We start from the raw sequence: 17121 nt of genomic DNA, 5'->3' as shown, positions 1-17121 counted from the left end.
CAGCAAGTTCTCACATGAACGTTGTTTTTGTTTGGCAGTAGAAACAAGGAATAGAATTGTTTCTCTTAAGAAAAATCTTTTGCAAGGCTGCAAAAGACCAACATGTTAGTTAAAATTTTGACAGACGACCTGCATGGCATGCTGCACCCTGATCAAAAGTTTGATGCTGCACAACTCTGCCTACCCTGTGTCTGAAGGGATGTAAGATTAACTCTACCATCGTAATTTTCCTTATAGTACCAGCTCCAATTGATAGCACTTTAAGCGACACTTTACTGAGTCTGAGTGCCTTCCTTACTGGGATCTTAATAAATCAGCACCTCTAAGTATAAAACAGCAGGGAAATCCTACCGGATTTAAGTCCAACTCCTTCACCCCTTGGCCACCACAGCCCCAGACACAGGCAGTGCAGGCAATGTCGGAATGTCCCCCCTCCTGCCCCAGGGCACCCATTCCCAGGGCCCCAAGGCCATTGCAGGAAAACCAGCTTCTTGGGCACTGGGGGTCAAAGCTGGTGTGGCTCGTCCCTTTATCTGGAGCACAAGGCCTGGGTGACATAGAGGTGTACACAAAACTGCCCTGTCATTATGGAGGTGATTCCTGCCGAAGGTGCAAGAGATGAGGAGTTCAGCTCCCAGGGCAGCCTTGTTTCAGGCCTCATGGCCCTGCTTTGGCCCGGTTGGGCCCCAGGGCCCCAGCAAAGCCTGCATTTTGGGGCCAGGGTATGGCAAGAGCGGTGGTGCCTGGCATGAAGGAGATAGGGAGCCATTCCAGATTCAGCACTTCTCCTCCACTGGAATGGTTCCTGTGACCCCCCCCCCCCCCCCCGTGTGTGTGTGTTGGCAAAAAATGAAAAACCCAGGAACACCTTTTGCTTGGTGGGAAAAGGGCTGCTGGGAACAGCAGAGTGGGGTGATGTGGGCACTGTGTGCCCTGGTGGGGAGCACTTCCCGGGCCTTGGCCATGCACAGAGTGAGTGCTGCAAGGGCAGGCAGTGCAGCTGGGGCTCTTTGCTGGGCCGTGTTGTCACAGCAGCTCAGCTGGGTGCCCCTGCTCAGATCCAGCCAACCTTTGCCCTGGGAGCTGAATCCAGAAAAAACCTGCAGCTGTCCTCCCAGTCCCAGACTAAGCAATCTCCTCCCCAGAAGCTAGGTAGTGGAAGAAGGGAGATTTCCTCCCAGGGCACAGCCATTTCCACCACCAAGGCCACCAGGAGAGATGGCATTCTGGAGAAAAGGCATGTGGAGATGCTGGGGCTTGAACCCAGGGCCTCTTACATGCAAAGCAAGCGCTCTCCCACTGAGCTACATCCCCCTGCCTGGGGGCTACTTGTGCCTACTGGGCACTGCTGCCTGCCCAGCGCAGCCCTGCTGCCCTGACACTTGTCAGTGTTGGAACACTTATGGGTTTTACCCCTGGAGGTTGATGCCAGTCTGTGGATGCCATCTCCAGTGATGTCCATGCTGGGACCCTGGCATTTCTTTGTGCCTGGCACTTGAAGCCCATGTGACCCAACCCACCACCACTCCATCATCCACAGAGCTGCACTGTGGCTGTCCCATGCTGGTGGGACATGGTGGGGCTGAGCCTGGCAGCCCCTTGCCTGTTGACCATGCTGGGGGCAGAGCGGGGCTGGGTTCCTTGGGTATGCGGGGACCAGTGCCCCTTGCCCTGTTGAATCCAATGGTCCTGCAGGCCCACTGCCTTGGGACACTGTGAGGATGGTGAAGATGATGACTTGTCCCCAAATGAGTTCTGCACTGGCCAAGCAACAGCAATTGCCAGGCATGGCACAGGACCCAAAAGAAGGAGTTGTGCAGGAGTTGAACATGGGAACCTCTTGCACTTGAAGCAGGAATCATACCCCTAGACCAACAAGATGACACAGCTGGGGCCACCCAACCAGGCAGAGCATAGGCCCAAGCTGTAGACCTCTGACAGCAGCATTTGCAAATAACCCCATGACACACAGCTGTGGGTCTTGCATCTCCACAAAAACATATGTATCTTTTTGACTCTGGGTGGCCCCTGTTCCGTATCATGTCCCTTCAGAAAGCCCAGTTTCCCATGACTTCATAAAAAAATGGTCTTCAGCTTCCTCAGCTTGCCAGAACCCCAGGCACCTGCACACTCCAGTGTGGTCCCCAGGGCCAGCAGCAGAGTCCTTGTGCAAAACCCATTCCCTTGGGCCCAAGGGCTTAATCATAGAATCATAGACTTGGTAAGGTTGGAAGGGACCTCTGGAGATCACCTAGTCCAGCCTCCCTGCTCAAGCAGGCTCACCTAGAGCATATTAGACAGGGTTGCATCCAGGCGGGCTTTGAATATCTCCAGAGAAGGAGACTCCACAACCTCTCTGGGCAACCTGTTCAAGTGCTCTGTCACTCTCACAGTGAAGAAATTCCTCCTCATGTTCAGGCAGAACTTCCTGTGGTTCAATTTCTGCCCATTGCCTCTTGTCCTGTCACATGGGATAACTGAAAAGAGTCTGTCTCCATCCTCTCGACACCCTTCCTTCAGATACTTATAGACATTGATCAGATCCCCCCTCAGTCTTCTATTCTCCAGGCTAAAGAGGCCCAGCTCTCGCAGCTGTTCCTCAGAGGGCGGATCCTTTGCTGGATTTCTTACTCATAGGGATGCAGCGCTCTTGAGCTTGTAGAAAGTGATGCTTGACTATTCACCATCTCCCTTGGACCCCCCCCCTTCCTTCTAGGGCCTTAACCCATGAGATTCCTCCAAGTAGGTCTCCAAGTAGGAGAGATGGCATTCTGGAGAAAAGGCATGTGGAGATGCTGGGGCTTGAACCCAGGGCCTCTTACATGCAAAGCAAGCGCTCTCCCACTGAGCTACATCCCCCTGCCTGGGAGCTGCTTGTACCCACTGGGCATTGCTGCCTGTCCAGTGCAACCCTGCTGCTGTAACATCTGCTGGCCCTGGTGGACTTACAGCTTGTGGTCATGGCCCATCCCATTCCTGGCACTGCAGCCCAGTTGCAGGAGACAAGGCCCCCTCTGCTCTGGCCATGCTGCTGACAGACTCTGATTGCACGCGGCGTTGCCAGCCCAGCACCATGCACCTCCAGGGCCGGTGGTGCCCACAGCTCCCTTTGCCTTGTCCCGGCACTCACAGGCTCCTTGCAGCCCTGGGCTAGGGGCACAGCTAGGGCTAGGCCCCACATAAGCCCTGGCACAGCCAGGCAACAGCAGTGCTCAAAAGGAGGGCTCGTCCGGGAGTTGAACCCGGGACCTCTCGCACCCGAAGCGAGAATCATACCCCTAGACCAACGAGCCAGGATGACAGATCTAGCTTCCCCAAACCCAGCTCAGGTACTCTGGGGCCCCTATGACTCTCCCACCCTTCCTGGGTCCTAGCAGGTTCCCAGTGCTTGTGGTGATGGGTGGGCATGGCTCTCTGGTTGGAGCCTTTGCAGATAGACCCCCACTGTGTGCCCCACAGTTATGGGGCCTACATCTCCTCAGTAGCACAGGGACCTCACCATCCCTGAGTGGCCTCTGCCATGTCCCCTCAGAGACACTCATATCCCATGGCTCCAGGACGAATGGTCTTCTGGTTCCCCCACTCCACATGCCTTGGCTGGGTCTTCCTCTCCTGCTGCCTGTCCTCGGGGGTTCATTTGAGCCCTGCCCCTCTCCCTGTGTCACTATTGCCAGGCTTCTGACCCCAGAGCTCTGCAACGTGTGGCAGCACACCTGGCAGGGGGGATGATGCTCATAGGGCCCTAATGGGCCATAACAGCCTTGAGCAGCCTCGCCTGGTGCTCCCATCAACAACCCTACCCACGGGCTAGAATGCCCCGTGTTAACATAGTCTGGGACCTTTAGTTCCAAAGAAGAACTTCAGCAAAGGAGAGAAGGGACAACAGAGTGCCCCTAATGCCTAGCTCCCTCCTTCAGTCCAGCCTTTCCCCTCAAGCCTTCTCTGTGGCTTGGCTCCTCTAGCAGCAGCCCTGGAACCTGCAAGTAAAACCTCTTGCTGTGAGCAGAAGTCGAACTTGCAGCAGGGAAACACCTACTGGGCTTCAAGCCAAACACCAGCACCCCTCTACCCTGGGATACATGGGAACCTGCCCCCCCATGTCCTGGGACACTCAGGTGGCCTCATGGCTCACCATGCACTGTCAATGCTGGTGCCCCCCCCCTCGCCCCCTCACACAGGTCAGCCTTGCTCAGTTTCCTGGAGCTGACAGCAGGACCTTTCCACAAAATCGAACCTCCTGTGTGCTGGGGCAAAGGGAGCATCACCAGCCCCTCCAGTACTATGGGCATCTGGGACACAAGGAGTGGGTGCCCATAGACTTGTTGGTCTAGGGGTACGATTCTTGCTTAGGGTACGAGAGGTCCCAGGTTTAACTCCCAGATGAGCCCTCCTTTTGGGCAGCAGCACAGCCCATGTATGCAAGCCAGGGCACATCAAGGGCAGTCATGCCTGCTGTGATGGCCACGGGCAGCCTGGGCGCCTTTGCCATGTCCCAGAAGCCCAAATGGATGGTCCCCATGAGAGACCTGCGAGCAATGCGACATCCTGTGCCTGTATGGAAACAAACAGAGGCAAAACCCAGAAAGGGCCAGGACTTGCCCACCTTGTCAGTGGGGAAAGGGCTTTTGGGGGCAGCACTGTGGACAGCAGAGCAGGGCAATGCCAGCACCACATGCCCCAGCAAGCAGCTCTCCCCTTGCCCTGCATCCAGAAGGAAGTCCCCTGACCTGCCCCAGAGCCACTCTCCTCCCAGTCCTGGAGTCACTGGACCAACGCAGAAATGTCCTCCCCAGCAGCTGGGTGCTTGTAGAGAGGAGGCTTCTTCCCAGGAGGCAGCCTTTTCCAGCACTGCAAGGCAGCTTTGTGGAAAAAAGGCATGTGGAGATGCTGGGGCTTGAACCCAGGGCCTCTTACATGCAAAGCAAGCGCTCTCCCACTGAGCTACATCCCCCTGCCTGGAGGCTGCCTGCGCCCACTGGACACTGCTGCTCACTCCATGCGTGGCATCTGTAACACCCACCAGAGCTGGCGAACTTTTGGCTCATGCCACACCCAGGTGCTAGCCCTGATCTTGCAGCCTGGGTGCAAGTCTTTGTACTTTGAGTGGTGTTGTGGATGAAAGCAAGCACCTCCAGCTGTGTTCAGTACCTTGGACATCTGGGATCTGAGGAATGGGTGTACAGAGACTGCAGCATCCTGGCTCGTTGGTCTAGGGGTATGATTCTCGCTTAGGGTGCGAGAGGTCCCGGGTTCAACTCCCGGACGAGCCCTCTTTTGGGGCACTGCTGCTGCCTTGCCAGTGCATAGGACTGTGCGCTGGAGTAAGGGCATAATGAGGGCACTAGTGCCTGGTGTAATGGGGACAGTGCCCTGTCTTGGTTTGGCATGTCCCTTCAACCAGGACAGTCCTGTGTGAGTAGGGAGCAATGTGTATCTGTGGGAAGACAGAGCCATGACACTGGAAGGTCAGGGCTCGTCCACCTCCTTGGTGAACAGAGGACTGCTGGGGACAGCACTGGAGATGGCAGAGCTGGAGGATTCTAGCACCACATGCCCAAAGGGGCGTTTCTGGGGGGGGGGGGGGGAAAGTGCCTTGCTGCTGGCCCTTTGCAGGGGCAGCAGGGCTAAACTGTGTGTTTGGCTGGGTGGGGGTGGGGAGGGGCACGGAAATGACTGGTAGGGATACTTTCCCAAGCAGCCCCCTGGCAGGGAAATGTAGCTCAATGGGAGAGCGCTTGCTATGAGTGCCCAAGGTCCCTCACTTCAGTTCCCATCATGTCCAGGTGCCACTTTACCCTCTAAAAGCTGTTTCCTGGTGAGCATCTGTGTTGGTAGGAGAATCCCTGCTGAAGTCTCGTAGAAAAGCCTTTGGGCTTTTTGCAGGCTGGGCTTGCATTTGTTCCCACGCACATCCAGGCTTTTGAGAAATCATCATGGCTGTTTCCTTTTCCTGGCCCCAGGAGCTGTAAACAGGGGGCATGCAGGTTGCGTATTTCTTTGCTTTCCCCATGGCACAGTGCAGTACATTACTCCCAGCTCTCAAGGGACCATCCCAGCTGATGGGATGTGCCCAACAAAGCAGGCAGCCCATCCACGTTGCACCAGGTGCAGCTGCCCTTACTGAGTGCTGGGGCCCCATGAACTGGTTGAGCCAAAGCAGTGCCCAAAAGGTGGGCTCGTCCGGGAGTTGAACCCGGGACCTCTCGCACCCGAAGCGAGAATCATACCCCTAGACCAACGAGCCAGGATGGCACAGCTGTTCCCCCTTGGATAACCTTGGCCTAGCCCTTCCCCAGCCCTGATCCAAGGAGACCCTGTCTCTGCCTCATCCATGGTGCCAAGAGAAGGCCAAGGAGAGCCCAGCAAGGTGCACGTGGTAAGGATTATCCTGTGGGCTTTCTCATTCACCTGGGACTGAATGAAATGGCCATGAGATGGCACCATTTAACACAAAGTTTCTGTGTCAAAGTGCTGCAGCTCTGATGCCAGTAGGACGGTTTAGCTGCAGGGATGAAGGGCTCCATCCACCTATCTAGCCTGGCCACTTTGCAAGGGTGGTATGCAGGGAATGACACCTGCTCCAGAAACCTCCCTGCATTTTCTTTGCTATCAGACAGTGATGTTTACTGGCCTCTCCATGTAGCCCTCTGTTGTCATCTATAGATCTGTGATAGCTCTGACAGAAAAGCATCTGGCTTTTACTCACAGGTGCCAGAGTTTGAATCCCTGTGTTGGTCAGAGCTGTTAAATGCAGCGAGTCCTCTATCCCTTGCACAAAAGGGGACCTGGAGCAGCAGATGATAATGAAGCATATAAAATGCAGAAAGGACTGCCATTCATCCACCTTCTCCAGCTCTGTGTCCCCCAGCAAAGCAGCCTGCTCCTTTCACCTTCAGCCCTTGCTCATCTGGTACAGGCCAGGTGTTGGTGGTCTCAGCCCAGCCAAGTGACATCTCCCCGATCCTTGTGTTTTTTGAGGGCATGGTGAACATCTTAGCAGTAAGAGTGAGGGATCAGCACCACAACTTGTTCCACTGTGGTGCTTTCCCTTCAGGGACTTTTTTTTTTTTTTTTTTTTTTTTTTTTTTTTTTTTACTTTTTTTCTTTTTTTTTCTCCAGGCAAGCTTTCCAGTACAGTTTACCAGAGTTTAAATGCTACCTGCTCCTCCAGGAAATAGTTGTATGGGGCTAAAAGCAGTCTTCATTGTTTTCAGGACATCTTTGTTTAAAAGGAGGACTCAGGTGCTGATGGGCCATAGATCAAGTGCAAGTCTGGGGGCTCGCCAGAGATGGGAAAGGCCACTGCCAATGGTTGAGGACAGTCCTGGCAGCAGGTTCCTTTCACAGCTGGCACAGCTGGAGGATGCCTTCCCTGTCTGACTTCTGCCTCAGACATACACACATGAGCCAGGTACATGGGTGATGCCCTGGTGATGCCAAGGTGTGAAATCAGGAGAAAACAGAGATTGAGGGTTCCCTGTCCACATGGTGCAGGGACTGGGGGCAGCCTGGCCAAGGTTGCAGCAGGGTAAAAGAGGAGCAGGCTGGCAAGACTCTGCAGGGTACCAAGGCCCCAAACCTGGCTAGCACTGGAAGGGGAGATGTAGAAGCTTCCCACATCCAGGTAGCCTGGGTGAGCCTGGGTGACTGAGGGTGCTCTTGGTGAGATCTGAGCGGATGGATTTTTGGGACTGGGGCTCCCTGGACTGTGGCAGGAGCATAAGGCACAGACTGTACCATGGACCATGAAGTCATGCCACTCCAAGATGCCGTGAGAGTAGAGGCCAGGAGAGCAGGGCAGCAGGGCGCCATGGCTTAGCTGGTTAAAGCGCCTGTCTAGTAAACAGGAGATCCTGGGTTCGACTCCCAGTGGTGCCTGGGCTGAGGGGACTGTTTTTCTCCTTGCCCCACACCTGATCTCACCTCCAAACCCCAGCCCTGAGTTGAGGGCACCACTAGAGGTTTCTGTCTCTGCACAGGCAGAGGCACCTGCTGCCTCCAAGCTGAGACCAGGTGCTTGGAGCCAGGTGAGTTGGAGAATGGAGCACCCCCCACCTCTCTGTGTCCTGTCCCAGGGCAGCCTTGCTTGGTCTTGTGAGGAAGGAGAGTTCCTTACACTCTGACATCCAACCATGACTCAGTGGTCAACATGGCAATAATGTTTATTGCCAAGCTTGTTAAGATTTCCCTGCCTGCAGCCTGTACCTGAGGCCTCTTGTCCTTTTGCACTCTGTGGAAGGTCCAGCTGCATCTTCCCTGTTACCTGCTTTTGGTGGAGGAAGATGCAATTAGCCTCTCGTGGTCCTCGTTCCCTATGTCCCTGGGACTGATATGCACTTGGCTGGGGTCAGCCCTGGCTTCCAACTTCTCCACCTATGGCCAGGGCAGCAGGCAAGCTCATTTTGGAGGAAATCTGGCTCAGATGGAACATTTCTTAGGAAACAAGTGGTTGATGTGGAATGTGAGATAAATTTTTCAAAGTTCTTGCTGTTCAGCCAAGCCCAAAGCCTGAAAGAACCAGTTGCATGTTTGGGTTGTTTGGTCAAATAGAAAAAAAAATTACTCACAAAAGCTATTGAACATCAGACGAGGTGGCCGAGTGGTTAAGGCGATGGACTGCTAATCCATTGTGCTCTGCACGCGTGGGTTCGAATCCCACCTTCGTCGGGTCCCTGTCTCACCTGCACTGTGCAGTGGAGCCTTTTGGTGCAGGGTCTGTTGTGCAGCCCTGCCTGAAGCAGTTGGTCGAGCCCTACTGCACTCAGAGGAAGCTGTCTGCATCTTTTGCTAGCTTACCTCAAGTGCAACTTCAGGCGGCTGGGCCCTCCCAGAGTATGCCCAGATATTTGTGAATATCACCCTCTCCTTGCCATCCTCTCTTTTTCCTGCCGTCTCCCTGATGCTGGGCTCTGCGACTTAGGGAAAGTATCTGCCTCACAGGTGGGGGGATGCTACTCAAAGGAAAACACTTGCAGAAGATGCACTGCCAGCCTTGGAGGGCTGTGCAGGGTCATGCCTGCTCCAACTGGCACAATGTGAAAGCAGTGCAGGGCCCCGGCTTGGAGAACAGGTACTACTACCCTGTTGTGCTAGGGTGAATCCATGCATGGCTGGCTTCCTCCTGCCTGTCTCTTTTGCTCTTTCATGTTAAACATATGTCTCCATCTGGATTAATAATCTGACCTGCTGAACCTGCTCTTAGTTGCTCAGGAACTTGCATTATCCTTCTGCATCAGGGTGACATGTGGGGTGCCACACATCCTGTATGGGAACAGGGTGCTCTTCCCCCTGCATGGGCAGAGACCTCTGTTCTTCCAGCCCATCTACCAGCCAGCTACTTTCCCTCCAGCTGACCACATCTCCTCTGGGACTTAAAGTGCCAACTTGAGGGGAGCCTTCTTTAGCAGGGAAAGCTTGCAACAGCCCAGGGATGCCAGCCAGGGAAAGAGACATTGGCACACACTAAATTTGGGCATTGCTTTTTTTCTTTTATTTATTTATTTATTTATTTTCCTTTCTGTACTGATTCGGTGAACCATTTTTTTCCCTCTCCACCTCTTGCACCCCTGGGATTCCCCATCACACGCCTGGGACAAAGATGCACGTTGCTGAAGCATCTCAATGTCTTAGTTTTTCTGAGAACAGCAAAGCTGCCATGTATTGGCAGCTCCTTCTGTATATTTCACTGTGTTTGCTGGATAAGTTCCTTGGGAGAGGACAGGGTGAGTTACTCCAAGATGAGGATGGGAAAGAGGAAAAACACCTGCTAGGAGGTTTTTATTGAAATTCTGGAGGGCATGCAGAAAGAAAAGTTTTTGCATTTCTCAGAGAGTATCTGTGCTTTGGCACAACTTGTGCTGGGGATGCCTGCCGCTCACAGTGAGAGGTCAGATAGCCCTCAGTCTCAAGGATATGAGCAAAATGATTTTAGTGTTCTTCATATTTCCATAACAGGGAGAAAACCCTGGTTTGCACCTCACATGGAGGCCATGGTGATTGCAGAAATTCATTGTGCCAGCCTTGCAAATATCTTCCCCCGGTGTGACCCCGTCTTTCTGCAGATGAGGATGTGGCAAAGCAGTGCTGTGGCTTGGAGGCAAGGCAGGGATGCCAAGGCATAGCTGCCCATGCTGGAGGCCCTGTGCTCACGTTCTGGCTTTCCCTGGGGCTGTGTTTCCTTCCCATGCTTTAAGGGGATCCCCCTGGGGAACCAGCTGGGAGTTACTTCTCTCTCTGCTGACTGTTACTCCTTCCCTCATTTAACCTATTCTGAATGAGAAATGATGATCTGGCTGTCGGAAAATGACAGTCCTGTTCCACTCCATTGCCGTGAGACACCACAATGCTTGGCCAGCCCTACAATCCTGGAAAGGCTGGATGAGTTTGCTGCAGGACAGCAAGGACCACCCTCACGAGGGATGTAGGAGATTTCTGGGGCAAAAGGGTGTGTCTCAGAGCCCAGCATCACAGATCCAGGGAAACAAAAACCCACAGCAGGAGATGGTTAAATGAGAAGAGTAGGCAGTGGATGCATGCTCTTCTTCAGGTGATGGATGAGGTTGTCCCTGTGAATGACACAGGGGGTTGCAAGGCATGCATGAGCCCCTACATCCACTTCCTGCAGCAAGATGGGGACCTACAGGCTTGCAGGGCAGAGATGTCTGAGAGAGGAAATGTGTGAGGAGACAAGGTCTGCTGGGGGGCACACATTCACCTTGGGGGCACTGTGAAGCATCAGCCCACCCAAGGACTGGGCAATTACAGGGTACATGGGGCAACATGAAACCAGATTGCCTGCAGCCTCGGGGAAGTGCATCACAATTTGAGCTTGGATCTTCCTCGTGGCACCAGCTGGCCTCTGTTACCAGTGCTGTTGACAGGGATGGGACCCCAAAACACCTTCCCCAGTGCCATCTCAAAGCCTTGGCAGCCCTCCACAAATACTATCTCACAGTGGAGGGTGGCTCTATAGCTCCACAAGGTTCTCCTCTGCTACCAGTAGCATGGGCTTGCCCAATGGGCAAAACTCATAGTGGGGAGCTTTGGAGTCTGGCACCCCCCCCCATCCAAAGTCAGATGGAGGGCTGCATTTCTCAGCTGTGTAGGAAATACATTGTGCAAAGCTCAGCAGTTTCCACAAGAGGATCTTTGCATTAGTAAATATAATTGTCATCAAAATTGCCACCTGTTGAATCTGAAAGCTGAGGAATCTAGAGTTAAAACCAAGCCAAGGAAATCTTTCCAGGCTTCAGTGTCCAGAAAACAAGTCCAGAAGGTAGCGCTGGGAACTCCTCCACCAGCAATACACAGAGGCGTGCCTTTTCCCGCTTGTACCAAGGGCCTTGGCTCTCCCCATCCTCCTCTGCCTTTCCACACAAGTCACCCACCTCCTTCTCCTTCTACCCCAGAAATCTGAACATTGCAGGGACCTATGGTCATCCCCTCTGTCATCATTACCCCTCCTGACTGCTTTCCTTCCCTGGATTTTAGGAAATGACTGTCTCTTCAGCACAGCAAATTCATGCACATAAGCAAACACAGGCACACATTAGTGCAGCAATTGTTGCATTTGGGCAAGCAACCAGCAACCTCAGCTCCTTTCCTGGACTTTTCATAGATACCAGGAACCTGCTGGTATTATGGACATCTCTCCAAGAGGTGAAATATGTTAGGACTCTGGCAACATGAGGATGTTTTAGCATTGATGGGAAGTTTTTTTACTTGAGGTTCCCTGACAGGGATGAAGGGGAAACCTGTATGTGTCAGGATGCTGCCTCCAAGCATCAGGCCATCCCCTTTTGCCCATCGGCTGCCCCAAGCACCCCATCACATTCCTGAGAGTGGTCCCCAGGTGGCACACTCCCAACAGGTTGGCTGCAGCCCAAGGGCAAGTGCCTACCAGCTGTAGATTTTGAGCTTCCTCAGAGACAGGAAGCAGAAGGCATAGGCCTGTTGCTGCTCTAAAATGTGCAGCCTTCTTTGGCTTTTTGCAAGAAATTTCAGGACAGAGGTAGCCTTTCACTCTCTAGCCTGTGTTAGATATATCCAGCCCTTGGATTGCTGGAAACAGAGCAGTGAACCTGGTGTTGCAAAGTACTGCTGAAAAGGAAACACATCTTTTCAGGGAGGCATGGTGGTTATTGGTCTAAGGCCAGTGTTTCTCCCCATTCTTTTACCTATAGGAAGAATAAGGGCTGAGATGACAACACATTCTGAATCCACTACTGAAGTCATGCTGATCTGACATGCTTGATTAGATATTATTTTCTTGGTTTTATTGTTCCTCCAGAGAAAGTGAGAACTCAAGCAGAAACTGCTCGTCTTCTGAAGAGAGTAAGGGTTAGCAAAACTGGCCCCATCTCTCTCCTGGCTACCTGCATTACCAGGAAGAGCTCTTTCCTGTATAGTTTGCCTTTGGTTTAATCCCATTCATTACACAAATCTGCTTATTTTAACTGGCTAACATATGCATTTTGTTTCCCCTTTCCTCTTCTCCAGACAAAGGACTTGTTTCAGTGCATGGATTGCTTGAATTCAGAATTTTTCACTTTTTATTTACTCCCATGCATATATTCTAAGTATCACAGCATGCACTGATAGTCTACTGCAGTCATACATGATCTAATGTGAGCACTTTGACTTCAAATACTTAAACTGAACTGGGAAAATGAAACACATAATGAGGCTGCAGACAAGAAGATCCCAGTCTGTTTTGAAGCTAGAAAAAAAAGTCTCCCCAGGAAAATCTATTTTTCTTGAAATCAGGAGGATGCACAATCAGAGGCACAAAATAGAGATGGAAGACAATCAGTGAAGGAAAAGAAACTCTTAGACTATGGGTCCAAGATGTGACTGTGACATTATGACTTTGCTATTCAAGAAAGGGAAAAAGCAGTTACTTGAACCCTGTGAGTTACCTGAACCCTCAGCGTCCTACTTTACTCCTGCAGGCTGCTGCTTCTGAAGCATGTATTCTCCTCTGCTCCACTGAAAAAACTGATTTCCCTTTCCCCATTCCAGAACAATGTTAATATGAGCTGTGCTTTACCCTAGTACCTCTAATTTTTATTTTATTTTTTATTTTTATTTTTTTTTGGTTGGCAGGCAGGGCAGGACTGAGCCACTAGGGACAATTCAGTGCTATAAATCTTGGCTTTGCAGGGCCATATCACCCTAGTGACTCAAGTGGCCCTACAAAATGGCATGTGCTCAACAGAGATGCTGAAAATACCTGGCTCCATACATACATTTCACACATCCCCCTAGCCCTTCTGTGATTATTCTGGGCTAGAAAATGTTTACACTTTCATCTGGTTTCTGCTAGCATTAAATGAAAACCTTCTTCAAACTTTCCTTGCTCCTAGAGCCTAATGGCTCACTTATCTGCTTGGCACCAAGTAATTGACTCCTTTTTCCCAACATGTAACTCACTGACTCATGTTTAAATGCAGGTTGGGACTTCTGTGAGTCCTCAGCAGTTTGGTGTCTAACAGAGTTTTAGCAGAGCAATCTGGTGTCACTGCCCTTTGTCTTTGTGGCTTTTCTGATTTTCTTGCCATTTATGAGACTGCACAAGGCTGACACACTGCAGGAACCCAGCCATTTTTCTTAGGGTTTGTGTCTTAGGGATGCAGGTTTTTTACCTTCAGCCTAAATTCCTGAACTCATAAGTTCACCTAAGATATGTTTGAGAGCTGATTTTCCAAGTGATTTATGATTGTGCTCAGAAAGAGATAGTGAGGGAGGGGAGGATGTGTGCCAGGTATGCACCTGCCCTAAATTCTGCTAAAATACTTTCCTGCTTCATAGTATAAGACCTAGAAGTTACTTTGGCCTTAGGAACTAACCTAATTACTGCTTGTAGCTTGAATAATTTCAAACTTACTTAGCATTAAATTGAAGCAAAACATGACAGATGAAAGGGGAAACTGTTTAATCAGCTGGGCGAGCTTTCCAGGCAAAAAATGCTGTTTGCTGGAGTTCCACGTGGAAAGAATGCACCTGCTTCCCTGTGGGTTGAGGCACGGTATAAAACCCCATACTGTGCCTGGCCCTGCCATCTGCTTCCTCAGACACAGCCTCCTCTGTCACCAGGGTAAGTCAGGATGGGTTCTGTCTCCTTCTCTGGGCTGAACTGTGGCTCTTACTGCTTTATTATGTTCCGTAAAAGTTCAAAGTTTGCTACTTATCTCCTGCCTGGGGAGGACATCAGGGAAGGGTTATTTCATTTGTAAAATGAGGCATCAGAGTTCGAAGTGCAGCAGCTGTGGGATGTGGGACTTACATGGTTAAGGTCATCTTCTACCCTCTGAAATTCAACTTTCCTTTTATGCAACTCAAAACAACCTCCTTGGTTTCTTGCAAGAGAGATACAGGAGGAGGGAAGGAGGAAGCTGACTTTTGCCAAAATTGTCTCTATGTCTTTTGGAAAGTCTTCCTTTGAGGGTTTCTAAACCATCCAGTCTCACCCTCTGGCTAGTTCTCTTACACTCTCTTTACCGGAGCCACTGAATTAGGGATCAGCAGAAAGAGTCCAACCTCTGCCTTGTGCTTATGCCTTGCACTGACTTTCAGGTTAACCTACTCACAGAGCAATGTCCTGCTATGACCTGTGCCTACCTGTCTCCTGTGGCCCAAAGCCACTTGCCACCAGCTGCAACGAGCCATGCTTCAGGTGGTGCAGGGACTCCATGACCTTCATCCAGCCCCCACTGTCGTGGTAACCCTGCCCGGCCCCATCCTCAGCTCCTACTCACAAAACACAACAGTGGGATCCACAGCATCAGCAGCTGTTGGGAGCTACCTCAGATGCTGTGGGATCCCTGTTGTCTCCAGCAGCTCCTGGGGGCTGCAGGAAGCTGGGCTGCTGTGCCTCGGCAGCAGACTGTAGAGGTTTTCCTGTCAGTGCACCTCATCCCACCAATGCCAGCAGAATGGCCATGTAGGAAAGGAAAAATGAAACACAGAAAAGAGATCCGGGAAGAGAACTAAAGAAGTGTCTGTGCGTTTCCAAAGTGTGGAAGTCACGTGCAGCTCCCCCCGGAAGGAACGGAGCCGTGTGAAGTTGCTCACCCAAGATTGTGCTTCTGTATATCTTTCTTGCTATGCTTTACTTAATATTTCCATGTAGATGTCCCATCCTATGGTGTTTCACAGCATTTGCTGGGCTAAAACGCTTATAGCAGTAGATGGAAGATAATAGTCATGGGCTACAGGGGCAATGGGGACAGGGGAACACATTGTAGGGATCAGTTTGTCCTTAAGTGGGAGATTGTCCTTAAGTGGGAGATTCAGATCTCCAATCTGAAGAGATAACCTACTCTCCAGGCAACTTACTGCTGTGTAGGGCAATTTCTGATTGAGATGGGAATTTCTGCTGGTTAGCTCCATGCTGTGTGTGTAGTTCACAGCATCCAGCCGAAGGGGTACTTTCTTAGCCTGGAAACCTCTCATGTTGCCCCATAATGACAATCTGCTTAGTGGCATGGCAGGGAGGACTTCCTTCCAGAGCAACCTCATTGCCTGCTCCCTTGAGCAGGTGGGAACAAGAATGCTGGACATTTCAAAATGGCCTTTTTCTTGTTTTTTCAGTGATTTTTTTTTTGGTAAGCTAAGGAGGATGGATGTGGGGCTCAGGGGGAAAAGGCAGATATGGGCTTCTCAGGAAAGGCTCTTTGGATGGTCACTGCATGCCCAGCTCTGTGCTGGGTTAGAGTAGAGCTACCTAACGCTACTCAAAATGAATATAAAAATATTTCCCTTCCATATGTCTCGAGGGCATTGCTTCAGCTCTCCTATCTCTGTAATGTTTTATGAGGATTAAAAGTCAAAGCTTCTTAAGATATATGCCAATGACAAAACCAGCCATCAAGCATTAGGCTTGTTGTTCTTACTCTTTACATCAGTAAGTGGAAGAAGGGACCTTAATACAAGTAAGTATGTAATAACTCACACCTAGAGAGCAAAGGTGCTGGAGTGAGGCATGTAATACGTCTGCAGCTGGTTATATCCCTTCATGAAGCAACAGAAAACACTTTGTTCTGCGCTGCTGCATGCGCACATATGCATGCATATATAGATATGTGACTGAAGCATTTTGCCTTCATTAGCTAAATATGCCTGTCTTCAAGTGCTAGTTCAATATGATGACTTTGGAAATGCCATTCCACCCTGGCTAGGCATACACCTTGTCCAGTGGCCTATGCCTGTGGCAGCATCCCTCCACTCACCCATGAAGGGTGGGTTCCAGCAATGCAAAACACAATGTACAGTTACCCAGGCTTTCTCTGAACACAAAGACATTCAGAAGCCCAACTTTGTCAAGATCTGCAATTGAACACCCCTTATTGGAGATATTATGGGGTGAAGCATCTTAAAATTTCTCAGAAACACCAAGTGTGATGGACACTCAGGCCTTTGGTAATGCTGTCAATGAAGATACATAAACACAGTAATAAAGACATTAAGAAAAAAATTGTAATTTCCCCATGCACTCTAGATACAAAGGCAAGAGCTGGACCAGCTCTCAGCAGTGAGCTTTGCTGTGTTTCTGAGCTGAGTGATCTGCAGTTCCCTCCTGTCTGAGCTGGTCAGTTAGTGACCACCTATGAGTTACAAAGCTGTCAGTATGAGGATAATTTAAGGGGTAAATTAGCTGTGGCTCTTGTCATCTGGTTGGTCAGCTCACGAGTGTCTCAGGGTAGCCATCCAATGTCACACACACCTGTGGACCGTCACAGCTCAGAGAATAACGTCATCCCTTGCCACAGCCCAAGTGGGACAGATGGTGGCTGGGTTAGTCAATGAGCAAGATCCCAGCACACCTACATGCAGCTTCCCTGCACACCCAGAATTGGAGACAAGAATCCTGGTGACTCAGAGCAGTGGGACAGGATGAAAAAACAGATCCACTGCCAAATCCTACAGGACAGGAAAAAGTGCATCCCACCCCAGCACACTGGCATCAAGCTGAGGGCAAACCCAGGGATGTGAGTGGCCTCTCTAGGCTATGTCCCTTGTCTTTCTCACCACGGCAAGGATTCCTGGTCAGAGCACTTGGGGACACATGTCCTGGGGCCAGCCATGTAGAGACAGGGCACCTGGGGCTGGGAGAGTGTGGGC

At 51.1% G+C, this 17121-nt stretch overlaps 8 non-coding genes across 8 annotated transcripts; 3 read left to right on the top strand and 5 right to left on the bottom strand.

Annotated features, from left to right (window-relative positions):
* Positions 1–1242: 1242 nt before the first annotated feature.
* TRNAA-UGC (transfer RNA alanine (anticodon UGC)) lies at positions 1243–1314 on the bottom strand. Its single transcript has one exon. It is a non-coding gene; the product is annotated as a tRNA-Ala (tRNA).
* Positions 1315–2787: 1473 nt separating this feature from the next.
* Positions 2788–2859, bottom strand: TRNAA-UGC (transfer RNA alanine (anticodon UGC)). The gene has a single exon. It is a non-coding gene; the product is annotated as a tRNA-Ala (tRNA).
* A 362-nt stretch (positions 2860–3221) lies between these two features.
* TRNAP-CGG (transfer RNA proline (anticodon CGG)) lies at positions 3222–3293 on the bottom strand. The gene has a single exon. It is a non-coding gene; the product is annotated as a tRNA-Pro (tRNA).
* A 1586-nt stretch (positions 3294–4879) lies between these two features.
* On the bottom strand, positions 4880–4951 carry TRNAA-UGC (transfer RNA alanine (anticodon UGC)). The gene has a single exon. It is a non-coding gene; the product is annotated as a tRNA-Ala (tRNA).
* Positions 4952–5198: 247 nt separating this feature from the next.
* On the top strand, positions 5199–5270 carry TRNAP-AGG (transfer RNA proline (anticodon AGG)). The gene has a single exon. It is a non-coding gene; the product is annotated as a tRNA-Pro (tRNA).
* Positions 5271–6172: 902 nt separating this feature from the next.
* TRNAP-CGG (transfer RNA proline (anticodon CGG)) lies at positions 6173–6244 on the bottom strand. Its single transcript has one exon. It is a non-coding gene; the product is annotated as a tRNA-Pro (tRNA).
* A 1560-nt stretch (positions 6245–7804) lies between these two features.
* TRNAT-AGU (transfer RNA threonine (anticodon AGU)) lies at positions 7805–7878 on the top strand. Its single transcript has one exon. It is a non-coding gene; the product is annotated as a tRNA-Thr (tRNA).
* Positions 7879–8585: 707 nt separating this feature from the next.
* On the top strand, positions 8586–8667 carry TRNAS-GCU (transfer RNA serine (anticodon GCU)). Its single transcript has one exon. It is a non-coding gene; the product is annotated as a tRNA-Ser (tRNA).
* The last annotated feature ends 8454 nt before the right edge of the window (positions 8668–17121 follow it).

Source organism: Rhea pennata, chromosome 6, assembly GCF_028389875.1.
Source record: "Rhea pennata isolate bPtePen1 chromosome 6, bPtePen1.pri, whole genome shotgun sequence".
NCBI lineage: Eukaryota > Metazoa > Chordata > Aves > Rheiformes > Rheidae > Rhea > Rhea pennata.
Note: the sequence above shows the minus strand (reverse complement) of the source record. Positions and strands in the feature narration are given on the sequence as shown.